At 33.9% G+C, this 16,063-nt stretch overlaps 1 pseudogene; it reads left to right on the top strand.

Annotated features, from left to right (window-relative positions):
- The first annotated feature begins 14,104 nt into the window (after positions 1–14,104).
- Positions 14,105–15,712, top strand: LOC106698212 (annotated as a pseudogene).
- Positions 15,713–16,063: the final 351 nt, after the last annotated feature.

Raw genomic sequence — 16,063 nt, 5'->3', positions numbered from 1 at the left:
TACATAGTACAGGAAGCAATAATTTGTACCTCAGAGATGGTCCTTGAGTGTAGAAAAGTATTTACTAAAAGCCTAAGTAGTGTGGATAATTCCTCTATTCTTTTATCAGGTTTGAAATTAAAATAGCTGCATTCCATATGGGGTTTAATTTGGTGAATTTTCTGGAGCACATTTTTTTTCTATACCATATTTGTACAAGACCAGCAATGTTTCATAAAAGTTGCCACAGATTTATGTAAACAGCTGAAAATTGTCCCTTCATCTCTTATCTGTAGTGTAATTGAGGCTAGAAAATAAGAAAGACTGTGGTACAGATTTTTAAAAAATATTTGGAGGAGATAGATAATTTGCATGTGGTAGTAGACCTTTATGTAAGAAAATACAGTCAATCTTGGTTTTAATTTTCTATCTTGAAAAATAAGTTTAGCCGAAACCAGCTTGGCTCAGTGGATAGAGCATTGGCCTGCGGACTGAAAGGTCCCAGGTTCGATTCCGGTCAAGGGCATGTACCTGGGTTGCGAGCACATCCCCAGTGGGAGATGTGCAGGAGGCAGCTGATCGATGTTTCTCTCTCATCGATGTTTCTCACTCTCTATCTCTCTCCCTTCCTCTCTGTAAAAAATCAATAAAATATATTTAAAAAAAAAAAAGAAAAATAAGTTTAGTTATTATTTGTCACATAGTTACAGAAATTTTTTCTCTTGTGAAGATAACTTTTAAGATTTATTCTTTCAGTAAGTTTCAAATATGTGATATAGTATTTTTATTTATAGTAATCATGCTCTACATTATATCACATGACTTGTTTATAACTAGATAGATACCATTTTATATTAGTGCAGATAGATTTCTCTAGTTCCTTGTGATGAATAAATAATGTGCTATTTTTGGCTATAGTATTTGCTATATAACCAAATCTTTACTGAAGGATAATTTTTATTTTTTATTATTTTTAAAATATGTTTTTATTGATTTTAGGGAGAGAGGAAGGGAGAGGGAGAGACAGATAGAAAGACTGAAGAGAGAAATAAAGATTGGCTGTCTCCTGTACCCGCCAACCCCACTGCGGATAGAGTCCCAAATCGGGCATGTGCTCTGACGGGGAATCAAATTGAATCAGCAACCACCTGTGCTGGGACAATGCTCAACCAACTGAGCCACACTGGCCAGGGTAATTTTTATCTATCATAATAAAAGCATAATATGCTAATTAGACTGGACGTCCTTCTGGACGGCCTTCCAGACAAAGCCGGGGCTGCAAGGGAAGCCTGGGTCCCAGGTGCCTGTCGGTGGCCAGAGGGAAGCCTGGGTCCCGGGTCCTGGGTGCCGGAGGGAAGCCGGTGCCGGCAGCCAGGGGAAGGAAGGCCTACTCTTGCACAAATTTCATGCATTGGGCCTCTAGTTTTTTAATAATATACTCAATGAGGCCATCTTGAATTTATGAATACAATAAATTTTCTAGGGAGTAACTTATAGATGTACAATTTAGTAAAAAAAGAACTTTTACCTTTTTCAAAGTTATCAGCAACCATTTTCTTCCACTGAATGTATTTAAAGCTGAAGGGGACTTGAAAATCTTTTGATGTCAAAACAAATGATCCTTCTTCTATTCCTCTATGAAGTTTTCCCTAATATCATCAGAAAGGATTACTCTCTTTGTTTTTTCATTTTTGTTTTGCTTTGCTTATCTACAACATGCTGTTTATATCACACATTCATTCTTCACTTAGCATTATAAGAAAATTAATTGATTGTGTCTGGTTTATTCTTTTTGTCTCTTCCAGCAGCTTACATATTAAGGACGATGTAAACATTTGTTGAATTGACTTCAATAAATGAACGAATAAAAGTTAAAACAAAAATGTTGGTATAAAATAAAAGACAGGCTTTTGAGAAGAGTAAATAGCAGAGTTGTGTCCTAATTTGATCATAAAAAGATGTTAAAAATCACTTAAAAGGGTAGTTCTATAAGTAAAATATTTTAATTTTATATTTTAAATTTTCTTGGTCTTTGAGCAAGCTAGATTCATAACAAAAGTCATGTTATAAAAATAACCAAAATGTCCTGGGTTGTTCAAGAAGCCAAATTGATCTTTTGATCATAATGTGTCTCAAAGAGAAATAAATTATTCCATAATTAGACACAAAGATACCCTTATACAGAAAATGTATATGGATATTAAGCAATTGCACTATGAAGTATTTGTTAAGAATTGCTTGTCGTAAACATGTTCTACTTAAAGCTGACATTCTCCCTTAGTCTCTGTGACTGGGTTTTATTACAACATGTCTCAATGAAGCTAAAGAAAGGTTTAATAAAATCAACTCAATTGAAAAGTGTAATCCAGAGAAATGATGTTTGTTTTCTATTCTTAGAGCAGGTTGACCAGTGTCTACTTTTATGAGCCTGGAATGAGATCAGAATTGACCACTCAAAAAGGCTTAACAGTGAAGCTTTTTGCTTTATGCTAATAAGTATACATCATATACTTAAAAAGAGGGACTTTGATCATTCCACAAATATTTAATTGTCACAGTAAAATCAAAGTCAGCTTTGTTTAATTCCCTAAAAGGAACCTCAGGACATTGAGTCAAAGCTTCCGTTGAGACAGCAAATTGCTGTTGCCACTTAGTTCAATTACACCATTGTAAGATAAATGAACAAACTGACTATGCAGGTATCCAGAAAACTTATAGTCTAAACAAGCATCTCTTTCTCCCTGGCCAGTGTGCTCAGTGGTTAGAGTGTGGGCCCCTGAACCAGAGTCACGGGTTTGATTTCTGGTCAAAGGCAAGTACATGTGTTGTACGTTCTATTTCCGGACCTGAGAATGTATGTCTCTCAAATCAATGTTTTCTCTGTCCCCCTCCCTCTTGCCCTCCCACTCTCTCTAAAAATCAATGGAAAAAATATCCTCTGGTGAGGATTAACAAAACACACACACACACACACACACACACACACACACACACACAAATGAAGCATCTCTTTCTGGGTTACTTTTTTTTGTATATAGATTCTTATTCAAGTGACATGCATAGAAGGCTAAAGAGAAAAGGTGTTATATTTTTATATGGCCCAAATAGATACAGCTTTAGATGGTCTGTTTAATCTATAATGTTATGTGAGCCCCTCTGTACCTCCCCTTACATACTCATTGCCATTTACTTTTGTCCCGGCCCTCCTTATACATCACAGCTGGAATTTGTTACTTGGGTTTCCTTAATATTGTTTTTCTGTTCTTTGATTTATTAAATAGAAAAGTGCCAATCTATAATGGATATGGTCCTATATCCATCTAAGATCCATTCATTGTAACTATGCTGTGTGATAAGCTGGCTTTGAGTTACACACTCACCTCTGTGAGTTGAGTCAAGAAAATTCTGCACAGCAAAAATAGAAAAAGATTCTTCTATAGTGAAGTATTCAAGTACTATTAATAAAAAGGGGGAAATGAATAGTATGTCAAAACCATAAATGACAAAACCCATTTCTTGAGAAATGCTATAACATTTTTCCAGGGTTATATATTTTGTTATAAATTCCTTACATTGCAATGAAATATAATTAGTGTTTTTAAATTAATAGAGGTTAAAGTAAGTTGATCAAATGTGAAACTTTTGAGATATATGTACATATATAATACATCTATCTATTCTTGGAACTTCTTTTTTTATTAATTCACATAATTGTGATTGAATTGATTATGCATTACATCATAAAGTTACCCATAAACTCCATTTATGGTATCATATGATTGAGTACTTTTGATCTTTGTGTAAAAAGAAAAAAAGGTACAATTTGGAATTTAAATAGCACTTGGCATTTCAACTGTATTTTACTATCTTTAATTAGATATTTTCTTCTCAACATCAAAAAACACAATCTCTGATCAAAAACATACTTTTAAAGATTAATTAAGGTAACTGAAGTTTACTACATTTCTTAAAACAATATTAAATATAATATTAAAACTTTAACACCTAATAAATTAATTTGTGTAAAGTGCTTTACAAAAAGCTTTCTCTTTTCTTCTGATTCAGTGCTTTTAATTACCCTGAAGGAATGCAAATGGCATTTCTAAATGCAAATTATGAAAAGCTATGTCTAGGATGCTTACAAATGTGATTAAAGAAGTTAAATAAAGTATTAACCTCTATCTGACTCAACAGCCAAAATTGTTACAAAGAATTTTGAAATACCAAGTTTTTAAAGACTAACTTCATTTATAGAATAGTATAATAAAAAAGCTCCATAAGACTATACTACAAACTTTACTTACAGAAAGTAACTCAAAAGTCTACATTGAGAACTTTGTTTTTTTTCTCATCTTTGAACCATTCATTAAATATACCTTATCAATCCTCTAGCTAAGTAAATGACAGTATCTTTAAAAGAAATAACTTTCATATTTTCCTTCAAACTACCATTTTTGTAAATTTAAAAAACATATAATTTCATAAGGAATAAGTATTATTTTTGGCACAATTGAATCATACACATTTTTTTCTTTGAATCAGAGAAGAGTTTGTGAGATCAAAAAGAATATATTTATGTTGGTGCTAGCCTCTCTATATAGCTTAGACCAGGTGGCTGTTCTTAACGCTGAAGTCAGACTCAAGAAGCAGTCAAATGTTCCTAAAACAGGGAAGCTATACAAGTCATTTTGGAATTTGATCCAAGTGTTTTCAATAGAAAGAACAATGCATATTTCTTCCTGGGTAATGACACTGGGTAAACTTTGGAGAAAAATCAGTACATTTATGAGTCTTATTAGTTCTTTGGTAATTGACAAAGTTAACAGTAAAGCTTTCACCACCTCCCCTCTTTTCATTGGGCCAGTTTCCTCATTTCCATCTTGTTTTCAATGAATTCTGGGCAAAATAGTCTCTCCACTAACATCTGGTTAAGGCTTGAGATTCCAGAGGTAGAGACAAGGGACTGAGCCCTTCCTCATATGAAGAGGGGTGGGGTTACCCTCTGGTAGAAGTGGCTTCTTGGACCAGGTAATAGGAGGAAGATGTGCGACACTAAAGAGGTGCAGGATTAGAGTAAGAGCTCTGCCACCAGGGCACACTCCAAAGGCCTACACAGGACAGCATCCTTCAAACTCATAAAACATTATTTGGTGTAAAAAGAACTGCTTGTGTGAAACAGGCTTTTAAATCTCCCCATTATTATCCAATTTGTAGATGATAAGTATAAATAAACTAGTAATAAATTTACAGATTTATTAATTAGCGGCAATAGGACCAATAGTCATACAGTTGTGACAACAAAAGCAGAAAAATCATGAGTAAACAAATGATTAATTGAATCATTCTTTCAATTCTTTTCTATAATTCAAAAAAGTCTATTTTTATTGAATCATAATTATCATGGATCTCGAAACTTAGTTCCCTAATTTTCTTAAATTAGAGCAGTCCTTCAAAAGAAAGGACTGAAGATCTTATAATTATATTGATTTCTTTTATTAAAGAAAGAGTGTACTTCAATTTTTTTTCACTCACTAAAAAGTAAGATCTATAATGCAATGTTATTTTGAAAACTGTCATACAGTGCCACTGAATTAAAATTTGACAGCTATTTTGGAGGGTTGTTTTCAGGTTTGAGCTTTTTATAAAAAAAGGCTCACATGGACATTCTTGATCTAGCTTTTGATGATCATTAACATTTACTTTGTGTGGGTGTGTGTGTGTGTGTGTAAACCCATATTATTTTAAAAAGAAAATATATGACATAGAAGATATATATATATTTTTAAAAATCTATATATACATCTATGTGTAATACTTTGAGAGATGCTACTTAAAGGTAAATCACCCGTGAATGAGACTGAACAAAGCATTTCCTGACAAACCTAAGAAGATAGCACCACTATAAAGCTTGTTAACGTAAAAACATTCAAACCTGTAAAGAATTTTTCTGAGTTTATTTGAACCAAACTGTCAACAATTTCCAGGAAGCAACATCTCAATGAGTTGCAGTGGTCGCCAACCTTTCTGACCTCATGGACCACCAGTGGTCCACGGACCATGGACCACCAGTGGTCCACGGACCATGGGTTGGCAACCACTGCTCCAGGGAATAGCAGTTTTTCATCTATTTTATACATTGCAATCAAAGGAGGGGACTTAGGTGGGTTACATGAAATCCATTGCTGATAGATTAGAGAGGCGGGGGGGGAAAGCAAAGGGGGAAACCTCTGGGATTAGATAAAAAGTAAAATGATAGACACATACTGAGGTGGGTGCAGGACAGTTAACAGTCAACAATTAACATGATAATAATAACAATGAGGGAATTTGTGGTATCCATCCTGGCACCCAGGCACATTAGGTTGTGCCCCAAGGGGTCCGGAAAAAGGGAAGTTACAATTTACCCAGACATTTCAAGGGTATGTTATCATAGATGCAAAAAAGACAGATAGGCTCAGTTAAGGCAAAGGTTGACCTTGTCAGTGGAGATGCTGGTCTAGGACGTAACTACCCACCATAACTACTCTTAGTTAAAGTTTAATTTCAGACCATCCTTTGTGGTTACTTTAGGTTTGCAAGACCATCATGCAGGCCTTGCCTGAGCTTGTCAGGTTAGCATGTGGCCTTTTTCGTCCACAAGCTGCATATCTACAGTGGTGGAAAGATGGAAAAAGCTGGACTTTCAGTATCTGGTCTAAGGCTCAGTGACTATATCTGCCCTGTATCACAATTTACTTGGGGGCAAGAGTCCTGACCCACCACTTTAAGAATGATTTTTGCATAGGCATTTTAGGAATCTGGGTAGAGTTTCAACTGCATATGTATCAAGAACATGTAACATATGTGTGTGCATTTTTATAGTAATTGATTTATAAAACTTAATGACTTAAGACATGGTATATTTTCTCCTGGACAGAATAAATAAAAGAATCTCAGACTTAGAAGTTAGTATTGAATATTTGATGAAGAAAGTAACACAGAGATAAACATATGAAGAATATGAAATTTAAGTTTTGAGACAATAAGGTTAAATTCAGAGGCCTCCAATAGTTTTAAAATACATATCTAAAATTAAGAATAAAAGAAGAAAGTGATAATCAAATGATCATTAAGAGCTCTCTAGAGAAAATGCAATATTGCCCCACCAGCATTGCTCAGTGGTTGAGCATTGACCTATGAACCAGAAGGTCACTGTTTGATTCCTGGTCAGGGCACATTTCTGGGTTGCAGGCTCAATCCCCAGTGTGGGGCTTGCAGGAGGTAGCCAATCAATGATTCTCTTTCATCATTGATGTGTCTCTCTCTTTCTCTTTCTCTCTCTCTCCCTCTCTTTCTCTCCAAATCAATAATAAAAATATATTTTAAAAAAGAAAAGAAAAATCAATATTTGCCTGGCCGGTATGGCTCAGTGATTGAGTGTCCACCTATGAACCAAGAGGTCATATTCCTGGTCAGGGCACATGCACGGGTTGGGGGCTGGATCCCAGTAGGGGGCGTGCAGGAGGCAGCCAATCAATGATTCTCTTTCATCATTGGTATTTCTATCTCTCTCTCCCTCTCCCTTCCTTTGTGAAATCAATAAAATTATATTTTAAAAAAAGAAAAGGCAATATTGACGATGAAACAACACAAAACAATTTGATGTTTGATTTACTACTTACTGACCTGAACAAACACAGAAGAGTGAGAGAGGCTATCCTTTGGCTTAAGCCTAAAGTGAAGGGTGGATCTGTTGTAATGAATATTCCAGCACCTTATTGTTCTGTCCAGAACAATAGTAAATTCACAGAACCAAGTGGGAAATGACATAAGCAAGGACTTTGTGGAAAAGGAAACAGAACTCCAGAAGACAGCACTTTGGCCTGACACTGGTGGGGACTGGCACTGAGGTGGCTTTGGAGGACTCTTAGAAGAATTGCTGCAGCCAATTCCCTGGAAGGTCCACAGCAAAAGCAAAAGAAAATAGCTCTTGTCGCATTGCATCTCAGAGGATTAATTTATTAGCATAATAAGATTCTATCAAAAACTACCAGAACTAATTTTGGGGAGATTGGATATCTGTCAAGACCAGGTAAAGACGGAATTAAAGCTAAAAATGTTTACCTTAATTGCATCCTTAATTACTTCCTTTGATCTTCTCTTCCCATAAGGTATGTGGTGCAACTAAAAGTACATTGAACATTTTGAGTAAGAATTGGGGAAATCAGATGAAATATGTTTTCATTTTCTTGTTTGGTAGAGGAAACAAGATTATTAATACTGCAATTTTCACTTGAAATGTTTTGTTTTTTTAATCCTGGCTGGTTTGGCTCAGTGGATAGAGCGTTGGGACATGGACTGAAGGGACACGGGTTTCATTCCAGACCAGAGCACATACCTCAGTTGCAGGCTTAATCCCTGACCCCGGTCGGGCCTCATGTGGGAGGCAAACAATCAATGTGTTTTTCTCACATCTATGTTTCTCTCTCTATCTCTCCTCTTCACTTCCACTCTCTCTTAAAAAAAAATCAATGGAAAAGTATCTTCAGGTGAGGATTAAAAACAACAAAAACTGCTCCTTTTGTGTTATGATATATTATAGATATTTTTCTAAAAGTAAATCTCAACAAGTATATTGTATTCTGATGTAATATTATGCCATAATTTATTTTACCCATTACTTGGTTTTGGACATTAGATTTTTAAAAATTTTATTATTAGAAATGCAGAATAAACAGCCTCAAAATTAAATACCACATAATTGTGATGACTTAATGATAAATTCTTAGAGGCATAATGAATCATAATTAATGAATAATTAAGTAGAATCTAGGAATAAAATGGGAAATCAAATTAGAATCTATTGTAAAACAAGAAAATCTGATCATGTGAAATTATTTCAAACTGAATGAGGAGATGAGATCAAACAATTGAAATTATGTAGTTGGACATTGCTTAGTATAGATGTCAGTGCGTAATATGAAAAACTAACAAAATCATGAAATAAAAATATGGGCATATCATTTAAAAATATGAAATTGTATACAAGGGGTAAAAATTGAAAATAATGGAAAGAATCTGCCTCTGAAAAGAGTTGAAACTGAGATGCACTATTTCTCTTGTAGTTCTTTCAATTATTTTACTTTCTAACTTTTATGGTTATTTAATTATATAAAAGTTAAAATGAAATGAAAAGTGGAACTGTGTATTAGGAAACCATGTATTCTAGATTGTTCTGTCTCCTAGAGCACATACAAAATGTTTTTGAAATTGAAATAAGGTATGGTCTTGTATGGTCTTGACATATCAAGGATGCACAGAACTAATGTCAATTATATTCATCTTCTAGGGTCTGTTGGATTCTCCAATAGGATTATGGAACTATATTCAACTTTAAAGCTTGGTTTTGTTGTATAGTTTGCTGAAAAGAAGTTAACATTTCATGTTGTAGATGTGATTAGGAGGCAAATAATTCTCTTATTATATTCTAAACAAAGGTTTACATAGGCATCTCAAGTTTTTTCTTTTTAATATCATTTGTAGCTACTTGTAGTTCTCTCCTTGTTTCTCTGTCTCTCTCACACAAATAAACATACATATGGATGCTCATGCACACACTAACCACCATGCATAAACTAGTTTGATTATTTATATACTATGGTATATAGTATAATACCCAGACAACTCTATTATTAAAGAGAATATTATTCTTAGAGAACCAACCAGATGACAAAATAGAACAACACTGGTGTTATTTTCACTGATTTAAGATCATTTAAGAAGTTCTACATGCACCAAACTATTTAAGTCAGTATATTAGAAACCATGAATAAAAAGGTCTTGAAGTATTAAAATCCTTACTGTCACCCTGTAGCCACCTGCCCACAAGAATGCAAGGTTCTGTGTTTCCTATTGCTTCTTGTCCCCAAGTCCTACTTTTATATTTCAAAGAAACCAATGAGCTTTTCCTGTGGTGCTGTCTCTGGATATTATTCATTATAAATCCCTAAAGAAATGTTTTAAAATGTGCATTTTTTTTCTGAATTTACATTTTGAGCCTTTTATGCTTATATTATCAATCCCATCTCTACCTCAAGTAAGACAGAAACCAAGCAACAACCTTCTAAAGTGCAAAATACTTTAGGAAAATTCTTGATTATCTTTCTGCTATTCAGTTGAATTCTCATTTAAGGATACAGCATTAGAAGTTTATGATTTATTCAAATATGGTAAACACTTCAGTTGGGTTGCATTCTACATATATAGCAGTATATTACCCTGAGGAACTACCCAAAGAATTAAAGAAAAAAATAAAAAGCCTAACAGTAGTGGGTGATAGAAAAGAATCCTTTTCCTGAGAGGTGTAATATTATTCACACTGTGAAGTATTTATCAGTATCAGCAAGACATGTTCAGGGAAGCTTTTCAGATATATTTTTGATAACATATTTTTGGATAAAAACAAAAATGATCTTTGTGGATCTAAAATCTCTACTACCTTTATTTTACTAGTGGGCTTTTTGTTAAAGACCTTTATAATTATTTATAATTTATTTTAATTACTGTAAAATGAGAGCTCTCTGTTCCTAATCCAGTGATCTCATTTCATTTTCATCCTATCTTCCCTCCCCAGAGTACTTGATTCTTCTGAGCACACATTTTGCTGGAAATTATCTCCTCTGCTTACTTCCAGAGACTACTTTCTTCTATTTTCTTCTGTCGCTCTGACAATTATTTTAATGGGTATTCTTTAAATTTCTAATATTTTATACATGATTTCTACATATATTTTAAAAATACATCATAAGGTATTAATATGAATTCCATCATGTATTATATATGTTAATATAGCAAATTAAGAGTCCAACAGCAAAATAAACTTAGAGAAAACATGTTTAAGCCAACTTACATGAAGCTCTCTACTGCAGTACTTCTCAGAGACATTTTGTATCATCAAAAGATATACTTCTAAGTAAAAATATAAACAGAATTTTAGTACATCCCAAATAAAAGTTAATATAGTTACTTTATATAGATATCTTATAAAAGTATAAGTTTATAAACTCTAGTAGAAAATGGTCAAAACGTATACAAATTTCCAAATCAAATAGAATATTTTAAGATATTCCATTGCTCTGACAATCAACAAAATTATTAAATGGATACTATTAGATGTCACACTTTGTCCATAAGATGAGGCGAATAATAAAACAAAATCTATATTTGCAGAGGACAGGAACACATACATCTATTTGTATTTTCATGCAGTGCTGCAGGTTGTCTAAATTGGGACCTCTCTGCAGGTGAGTAATTTTCAAGATATATTAAGCCTTAAAATGTGCATTCTAATTGAACATGGTACTCCTGTATCAACTTATTAAATTATCACAATTATATTTATGAATTTTAACTTTGAGGCTGTCCATCCAGAATTCTTAGTAATAATAATAATAAAACAAATTTGTTTAATTAACTTTAAATAAGAAGAACAAGTACTTGGCTAAATAAAATATGACATTATATTATAGAGTCGTGCAATGTTATAACTTATTTTGTAGAAGAAACATGTATGATGTATTGCAACATAAGAGAAGAATTTTTAAAGCAAATGACATAACATTGTCTTAATTTAGTAATGTTTGTATGTACATGAATGTGTGGGGAGCAAAATGCCTGCATATATAGAGTCATTGACAGTCATCTGCTCTGGGAGGAGGATTGACAAGTGATTCACACTTTATGCTTCTCTCTACACTTCAAATTCTCTGTAATGAAAGCAAATTAATTGGTAATCTGCTCAGATGTATCCATGCATACTAAACATTGTCACTCTCATTATTTTCTTCTCATATTCTCTCTAAAGTGAAATTTAAGAGGCATTTGAGTATCTTACGCATACCAGGTAATGTAGTAATTACTGATGGCAAAACAATGAATACTACATTCTTATATTTATATACTGTGAATGTATCATGATAGATGCTGAGAGAAAAACTAATCACAGGTACTATTGGAATATTGATGAACAGACCTTGATCTAATCCAGTAGCTTGGGAAAATCTTTCTGCAGGAACTACTATATATGAGTTAAACTTAAAGGCTTAATCATAGGTCACAGGGATACAGTATAGATAAATCATTCCAGGCTGAAAGAAAACCGTAATGACAGACAAAAAGCCAAGCAACAGAGGGCATGTGTAGAAATATGGAAATTGAAAACAGATTGGCAGTGACTGATGGGGAATAAGACTGGGGAGATACATAAAGTCAGGATAATGGTGATCCACTTAACTATGCAAAAAAAATTGAATTGTAGTCTGTTATGGAAAACAACATTTTAGAAACAAAGGTTCTCATTTTAATCTTTCTCAGCATGTTTCCTCTATCCAATCTTATTTTATGAAGAATAACTAAAATTTTTATCTTCCTGGTATAACTTATATTTCTCTCTTGAGTTTTGGAACTGCATTTTCCAACTAGATAGAATGATGAGCCCCAAATCCATTATATATGTAAATCGTGTGTGTGTGGCGGGGGGGGGATGCCAATAATTCTTTGCTACCACCCTCCTTTGTGCTGATCTCCATCTCAGTTAATGGCATCTCCAGTCACTTCATCTTCAAACAGGAAGCCTTAGATTCATTTTGTCTCGTTGCCTTTTTATCTGCACATTTTCTTCTTCCAACAGGAATCAGTACCCTTCTCTGGTTCCCCATTAATATCATCTCTATCTTCATTCATTCTTATCCAGGTTCCACAAATTGCACCTGAACTGATCTCCAGAACTCCAGTCTCTTCAATTTTCATTTTGTTTTCCAGATCGATCCTCCAATATACCTATAGTTCCAAGCTTGTTACTTATTGTATTTAAATTACTCTCCAATCAGTTACATTATTATTATTATTATTATTATTATGTTTTTTTGCTTTTTTTTGTTTTTCCATAATGTACTGACTACATTTCCTTATTAGTTTTTGCTGTCATTAGAGATATCTGTGTCTACTAGTACCATGTTGAATATAAAAAAGACATCAGTGGCATTTTTTTGGATCATCTACTTTAATCATGTTCATATCATGTCCATACTCATGCTCTTCCTGAAATGGGGCTTAAGGATAGCATTTCACATCTCTCATTATAAGTTTTCATAAAGCACTTACAGGTGTTTAAGATTCATAAGAGCAAAGTACATGCATGAATTTCTTGTTCACCTTTGCTTCCTAAATGCATATGACAGTGCCTGGCACATAGATGCTAATCCAATATTTGTTGCGTGAATAAAAATATTTTATTTGATATTTCTATCTTCTCCTTGAATTAAGAAAAATGCATCCAGTCCTGCTTGGTTTTATCAAGAGCCAGTGATGTAGGTTGATCTTGGTGCCACTTTTTGTGTGGGCAACTTCATATGTAGTACTGCAATGTAGGGTAATTTAGGTGGAAATTTTCTAACTGATTTTTCATGTCTCATAGGTTGAACTCAATCTATTTTTTTAAAATATATTTATTGATTTTTTACAGAGAGCAAGGGAGAGGGATAGAGAGTTAGAAACATCGATGAGAGAGAAACATCAATCAGGTGCCTCCTACACACCCCCTACTGTGGATGTGCCCGCAACCAAGGTACATGTCCTTGACCGGAATCGAACCTGGGATCCTTCAGTCCATAGACCGACACTCTATCCACTGAGCCAAACTGGTTAGGGCTCAATCTATTTTTTTTTAAATAGGAAATCTAGTTTCCTAACAATCTGAAGAGATAGAAGAAAAATACTGCTGGGAGTAAAGAAAGAAGCAGCATAAAGGAATTCTGTTGAGAGAGAGAGAGAGAGAGAGAGAGAGAGAGAGAGAGAGAGAGAGAGAGAGAGGTTATAAACTAAAGGAAAGGATAGGAAATGGTTTTTTTTTGTTGTTGTTTAAAAAAGGCATTTACAGTCAAGAGAAGAGGAAGAGTATAGCTTGGAAAAGGATTAATAATCATTCTAAATATCTTTAGAGGGCAAGTTTGACTAGTTTTTATCAGAATGATACACTTTAATCATGAGTTTTTAATTCTGGTTCTATCAGCCTAGAATTCAGTGCAAATTATTCTTAGATTCTGTCAGAATATTAATTCCATCATTAACTTGTCCACTGACTACGTTTATGGAGCGAATGCAAGCCATGGTATACAAGACACTGAATAAACTGTAGTATTACATTGATGAAAAAGAACAGATGATTTTTTTGCCTTCAAGGAGATCATGGCGACACAAACAACAAATGGATAAACTAGAAGTGAAATGTGCAAGTCCTTATTCAGACAAAGAGGCCAGAAAGGAGTGAAGTTGACAATTTTAGAGATATAAGAAAAGTGGAAGATCTATTATGGATTGGAAGGCACCAGCTCCTTCATAGATATTGTTGCTATTCAATGCTTTCGAGTGAGTTTATGAGAAGTGCCAGGCCAGAGGTTTGAGAATTTTTTTTGTGGGGAGAGGAGGAGTAATAAAGTCAGAAATCAGGATAATTATTTGAAATTTACTTCTTTTAAAATACTGGCAGTAAATTGATTTTTTAAAAATGTTGTGCTAGCTACTATTGATTGTGACCCAAGAAAACTCAGTTTATGGCCATATTGCCCCAAAGGTCTGCAACATTTGAAAAAACAAAAAAACAAAACACAGACATTAAAGACACATGTCTTTGAAGAGAGAAAAAAGAATGCAGTACTTATTATGCCTAAGTAAAACAGAATGTTTACAAAATGCTTCTTAAGAAGTTCAATATTATTCTAAGATTCAATTTTTTAAAAGCCAAACATGTCAAGTAATAGAAAACCAGTCCCCAGGCAGAGGAGAAAGTATTGCAAAGGGCTGGGGGGTGAGAATGAGCTTATGAATTAGTAAATGAAGAAAAGTTTCATGAGTTGAGGATTAAGGATGAAATGGGAACCTGGTTTTAAATGGCATTGTTATCTCTATTTGAAGCTGGGATTTATTTTGTATTCAGTGGGAAGTAATTAGAAGACTATAAACTAGGGAAAGTGTTCCATTTAACTTTTGTTTTAATTATCTGTTACTACATGTTTTAACATTTACTTATTCATTATAATCATTTTAAAGGGATGGTAAGAGAGATTATGTAAATAATTTATAGCCAGATATATTTTAAATGGATGCCTCCAAAATATTAAAATGAGAATTTATTCTTCTGAAATAGGAGTTATGAAATTTCCTTTGTGTTAACTCAAAATGTGGCTTTAGTCTATTTCTCTGTTGTCAAAATATATTTGAAATTCTCCTCTCTCCAAGTAATTCATTTTCTTGTTTTTCTTTTTTTACTTGGTTTAAGCCAATCAGAATCTCTGAGCAGAACAGAATACTATTGCACTTAGGTAGAAAGAAGTTCTATGAATGTTTGGAGCCATTTCGTGTGGCACTATAATATTACCCTTGTGCACGATGAAGAAAATGCAATGTATTTTCTATATTTTGTAGAGAATAGTTTCCGGCAACGTGGCTAAATGCACCAAAAAGATTGGAATTACCAGTAAACACAGGACTAGTCATGGCGCCTCCCTCAGGAAAATTGAAATCAGCCAGCATGCAAAGTACACTTGCTCCTTGTGTAGCAAAACCAAGGTCAAGACAGGAGTTGTGGGGATCTGGCGCTGTGGTTCCTGCATCAAAACTAGCTGGTGGTGCCTGGACTCACAACACCACTTCTGCCATCACAGTAAAGTCTGCCATCAGCCGGCTGAAGGACCAATAGAAGATCCACAATTTTGAAACATTGCTAACCTATAATAAATGGGTTAATTTACATAACAAAACAACAACAAAACAAAACAAGAGAAGAATGTGCGTTAAGAAAAATGTTAAGTCTGCTTGTAATTGGGCATGTTTTCTTTACATGATCAAAGATGTGACAGAATTTAACTGAAATTGTCTAAAACCTGCTGGGATAAGATCTTTCGCAAGTATTAATAGGGTATTAATAGCAAGAGGCAGGATCAAATGAACATTTGTAGACAAAGAAAAAATGCCATCACTACTTACAGAAAGAGGTGTGTAAGGCCATTATACTAAAGATTACTTATAGTCAGCCTTTGACTCTGAATCT

Source organism: Myotis lucifugus, unplaced genomic scaffold, assembly GCF_000147115.1.
Source record: "Myotis lucifugus unplaced genomic scaffold, Myoluc2.0 scaffold_149, whole genome shotgun sequence".
Taxonomy (NCBI): Eukaryota; Metazoa; Chordata; class Mammalia; order Chiroptera; family Vespertilionidae; genus Myotis; species Myotis lucifugus.
The sequence above is the reverse complement of the archived record's forward strand: the minus strand, read 5'-3'. Positions and strand labels throughout refer to the sequence as shown.